Below are 6,000 nucleotides of genomic sequence, written 5' to 3'. Positions count from 1 at the left end.
CTTATCTATTTATCTCTTTATTTATCCATTTATTTACCTCTTTCTTTCTTTGCCTCTTTATTTATTTATTTATTTATTTCTTCATTTCCTTCTTTCTTTATTTATTTCTTACCTTCTTTAATTATTTATTTATCTCTTTATTTATCCATTTATTTACCTCTTTCTTTCTTTGCCTCTTTATTCATTTATATATTTATTTATTTCTTTATTCCTTTCTTTCTTTATTTCTTCATATTTGCATTTATTTATTTGTTTATTTATTTATCTATGTTTTATTTATTATTTCTTTATTTATTTCTTTATTTACTTTTTTATTTATTTACTTATTTATTTATCTATTTATTTACCCATTTATTTATCTATTCATTTATCCATTTATTTACGTATCTCTTTATTGATCTCTTTATTATCTATGTATTTACCTTTTTCTTTCTTTACTTGTTTATCTGTATCTTTACTTATTTATTTATTTACTTACTTATTTATCTCTTTATTTACCTCTTTCTTTACTTATTTATTTATTTATTCATTTGTTTACTTACTTATCTATTTACTTACTCACTTCCTGATTCATTTATTCATTTATTCATTTATTCATTTATTCATTTATTCATTTATTCGTTTATTCGTTTATTCGTTTATTCGTTTATTCGTTTATTCGTTTATTCGTTTATTCGTTTATTCGTTTATTCGTTTATTCGTTTATTCGTTTATTCGTTTATTCGTTTATTCGTTTATTCGTTTATTCGTTTATTCGTTTATTCGTTTATTCGTTTATTCGTTTATTTATTAATTTATTAATTTATTAATTTATTAATTTATTAATTTATTAATTTATTTATTTATTTATTTATTTATTTATTTATTTATTTATTTATTTATTTATTTATTTATTTATTTATTTATTTATTTATTTATTTATTTATTTATTTATTTATTTATTTATTTATTTATTTATTTATTTATTTATTTATTTATTTATTTATTTATTTATTTATTTATTTACTTACTTACTTACTTACTTACTTACTTACTTACTTACTTACTTACTTACTTACTTACTTACTTACTTACTTACTTACTTACTTACTTACTTACTTACTTACTTACTTACTTACTTACTTACTTACTTACTTACTTACTTACTTACTTACTTACTTACTTACTTACTTACTTACTTACTTACTTACTTACTTACTTACTTACTTACTTACTTACTTACTTACTTACTTACTTACTTACTTACTTACTTACTTACTTACTTACTTACTTACTTACTTACTTACTTACTTACTTACTTACTTACTTACTTACTTACTTACTTACTTACTTACTTACTTACTTACTTACTTACTTACTTACTTACTTACTTACTTACTTACTTACTTACTTACTTACTTACTTACTTACTTACTTACTTACTTACTTACTTACTTACTTACTTACTTACTTACTTACTTACTTACTTACTTACTTACTTACTTACTTACTTACTTACTTACTTACTTACTTATTTATTTATTTATTTATTTATTTATTTATTTATTTATTTATTTATTTATTTATTTATTTATTTATTTATTTATTTATTTATTTATTCATTTATTTATTTATTATGGGATTTTGGACCATCGAGGATTTTCTTCTACATCAGATATAGATATAAAATAACTTAAAATAACAGAGCTACAAACAAAAAATAACACCACACGAATTGTATACAAGCTGCAGCCACACAAGCTATAATCTTAAGATTATTTACTTACAAATGGCGTTTACGGAACCCGGAGGTTCACTGCCGCCCTCACAGAAGCCCGCCATCGGTCCCTATCCTGAGCAAGATTATTCCAGTCCCTGCCATCATATCCCAACTCCCTCAAATTCATTTTAATGTTATCCTCCCATCTACGCCTTGGCCTCCCCAAAGGTCTTTTTCCCTCAGGTCTTCCAATTAACACCATATATGCATTCCTAGATTCACCCACACGTGCTACACGCCCTGCACATCTCAAACGTCTGGATTTAATGTTTCTAATTATGTTAGGTGAAGAATACAATGCGTGCACTTCTGTATTGTGCAACTTCCTCTATTCACCTGTAACTACATCCCTCTTAGCTCCAAATATTTTCCTAAGCACCTTATTCACAAACACCCTTAATCTCTGTTCCTCTCTCAAAATTAGAGTCCAAGTTTCACAACCATACAGAACAACCGGTAATATAACTGTTTTATAAATTCTAACCCTCAGCTTTTTCGAGAGCAGGCTGGATGATAACAGCTTCCCAACCGAATAATAAGAGGCATTTCCCATATTTATTCGGTGTTTAATTTCCTCTTGTGTGTCATTTATATTTGTTACTGGTGCTCTAAAGGAACTTGCATTTTTCCACCTTTTAATCGTAAGCTGAAGTATCATAATTATATACGTCATCCCCTTTAAAATGATATGTTTGAAAATAAAGGATGCAATTTGAAATTCAAATGTGGTGGTGGAGTTGAAAAGGTGGAATGCAAAACTCAATCAGCAGTGTTTCGAACCTCCCCCTCAAAAATTAAATCGGCGTGTTTTTCCTTAAAATCGTTTCCGTTACGTATCTAACATTATTCAAGGTTGTAAGTTTAGAAATGAACGGACGGCATGTAGTGTGAATAAATTTCTATAACTTTGTAAATTTCTTTTTAATCAGCCTGAACAACACTATAGCCCTTCGTGCGATGGTAGCGAAAATTGGACAATGGAAGATTATTTTATTAGTTATATAATTTCCGTCTTTTGTAAATGTATTAATAGTGCAAGATAAGAAGAAAAAAAACTGTCTTTTCATGACATGGATTATTTGTTTATAAAATGCGAGGACCCTGATCATTATATAATCGTCTCTAAATAGCCTCTTCAGTTGGAAAGAGGACTTTCAATGAATAGGCTAATTTCTCTCTATGTTACTCGTAAAAGGACTGAATACTCCGACAAATAAACATAATTTGAGGTCTCGGTAGAAGGGCAGCTGATCTTTCTGGTCCATTAGGTTTGCAGCATTACTACGCTTGATCTGTGTTGGATGGATTTCAGAGAAAGGAAGCCGTTGAGTGCAGGTGCTGCAGTCCTCTGTGCGCCACCAGTAGTCGAACGGGAGCGCATTATCCACGCCACGTCAAATGCGAGGCACCTGTCAGATGTCTGGAGCAAAATTATACTTCATGAACGCACAGACTTTATATGGAATTCCAATAATTTCCATACCAGTAGCCACAAGTTATACAGCTTAAACTGAGGAGATTTATCTTAAAATAACTTCATTATGGCTCTTATTTCTTTCACTTCTGTGCTTATGTTTCTGAATGAACGAAGAACAATACATTCACTGTCTCTTCTGTTTAGAATCATGCATACTTCTACTTCGAATTATCTGTTGTCGCGCTTTCAATTCCTTACAACTCTTCGAAACCAACATCAAGCACTTCTTTCTATCCCTCAGTATAGAACGTCTTTATACTCATCTTCCTATACTGTAGAAATACCTCGCCTCTGGAATTCGTTACCTAATGACGTCAGGGACTGCCGGACTTTATCACAATTCAAAATTAAATTGGAAAATTTAGTCTTAGTTCATGTTTTTAGGTATTGTATAAGTATTAATTTGTGTTTTTTTTTCTTTTTTAATCTAGATTAAAATTGCAAGTTTCTTGTTTATGTTAGTTAATTAGTTAGGATACAATTAATTATGATACTTAATCACTCATTTAAAGTTTGTGTGACTGCAACCTGTGTATATTTTTGTGTGGCTTTACTTTGTTTATAGTGTTTTTCTCTCTCTCTCTCTCTCTCTTTATTTTTTGTGTAGCTTTATTTTGTATATAGTGTATTTTTTCTGTTTATTTCTATTATTGTATTTGTATTCCTGGTATTGTGGAAGTGAAGGCCTGATGGCCTTAACTACACCAGAATAAATAAATAAATAAATAAATAAATAAATAAATAAATAAATAAATAAATAAATAAATAAATAAATAAATAATATGTTTATTCAATTTTCTAAAACATTTCCTAAATAAAGATAGTGCAGTGTCCGGCAGTTAGTTCTGCAGAATTTCATCATGCTGTTCTACAGTGACTATTCATTTCCTTCAGATTTTCGCTGAAATGCAAGTTCACAGCATCCTTCAAGCCTGAAAATAGTTTTCATTATGCCGCCCGTCCGTTTGCCTATCCATCCATCTGTATACAGAGTGTTTCCGATGTGGTGTTATACAACTTTCAGGAATGATGGCGAAGGGCATATGTATCAATTTGAGATAAGGAACCATGATCCGGAAATATCTGAGTTGAAAGTTATAAGCAAAAAATAGTTGTGTGGAAATGGAATTGTAATTTCGCATCACGTGCCCTCCTTCCCTTAACTTTTGGAACAATCGTGGAAAGTTGGTATGGGCCGGATGTCTCCTTTGGGTACTTGGCCCGATACAATCTGTGAGTTGTCTACTGTTCCCATTGGCTCAAACGCATTCGAAAATCAGGTCTGCATATTCCGCTCTCGTGTACTCCTCCATTTCACTAGGACTGATCGACTGAACACTGCAACTTGTACACATACACTGCTGTCTATAGACGTGCATATCAGGACCGACCATGTCCGTTACACATTACGCTATCTGCATTGCTTTGGTGTAGTTTCCTGTCCCCATCCCTCAGACAGCGCATTGAATGGAATACTATAAGTAGACAACGTAAACAACGTCAGATGAATACATTATGTGTAAGATGTACAGATAAATACACATAAATAAGGTGTACATAGGAATAGAATTATTTCATTTCCACACAACTATTTTTGCTTGTAACTTTCGACTCGGTCATTTCCGGACCATGGTTCCTTATCTCAAATTGATACATGTGCTCTTCGCCATCATCCCTGAAAGTTTGTAACACCGCCTCGGAAACACCCTGTATAGTAATTTCTCCTAATATCCTGAATTAATTTGTTTAACATTCAATAATATCTACGGGTTGATTTATCTGGGAATACATCACAAGATACAGAATAATTTTTAGTATAAAGCTAATAGGCTACATCTTTATTTGAAACCAACTTCTCGAAATGACAAAGAACTAGGAATCTATCCTAATAATTTTTTGGCGTGAATACGTTTTTGATCGTGGTACAAATGATGAGAAAATCGAACATTTTTGGCATAACACGAAGTTAAAAAGTCTTCCCTACATTCTGCACGTGCCATAGTCTACTGCAGGCGAGATGTCACCTGTCGACTGTTGCGTAATCTACTTAGAAGTGAATAAGCGACAAAAATCAAATACAATACAAACCATTAATATTTGTTGTACTGATAAAGAAATAACAACTCCAAACACTCTGTGGGCCTATACTGAATGAACCGTAAGTAATATCATAGCGTGTTTTGGGAATGCTACGGAAGTAATTGCCAATATGCTCAGTCAATTTAAGAGGACAGTGTATCACGATAATAAATAATTACAAGAATTTTAGTTTTGTCCTTTAAATGTGCAGAAATTTGATCCAAAAAGGTATAACTTTTCGTTCTGTAAAGGAATTTTAAAATGTTACGTTTGTTCGGATCAAATTTCTACACATTTAAAGGAAAAAAACTAAAATTATTTAAATCATTTATTATCATAATACTTGTTCTCTTAAATTGACTGAGCACATTGGAAATTAAATTGATTGTTTTCCCAAAACACGCTACGAAATGTTTCATATAAAACAATTTTTATCTCGAAAAGAAAGCAAAACTGTATTAAACTTTTTTGTTTGAAATATATCAAAGAATAACTCCCTGAAATTAATGACATTACTAACGATTCACTCTGTATAAATATTCTGTTTGACATTTATCCAAAGATTTCGGAAAAAAAAATCAAAACTATCATTTTTGGACTCTGAAGCAACAGTAAACAACAAGGATTTGCCACTATAGTGAACACAAAACAACTCTGAACATGGTACAGGTACATCATTTTATTT

Source organism: Periplaneta americana, chromosome 1 (genome assembly GCF_040183065.1).
Source record: "Periplaneta americana isolate PAMFEO1 chromosome 1, P.americana_PAMFEO1_priV1, whole genome shotgun sequence".
NCBI lineage: Eukaryota > Metazoa > Arthropoda > Insecta > Blattodea > Blattidae > Periplaneta > Periplaneta americana.
Note: the sequence above shows the minus strand (reverse complement) of the source record.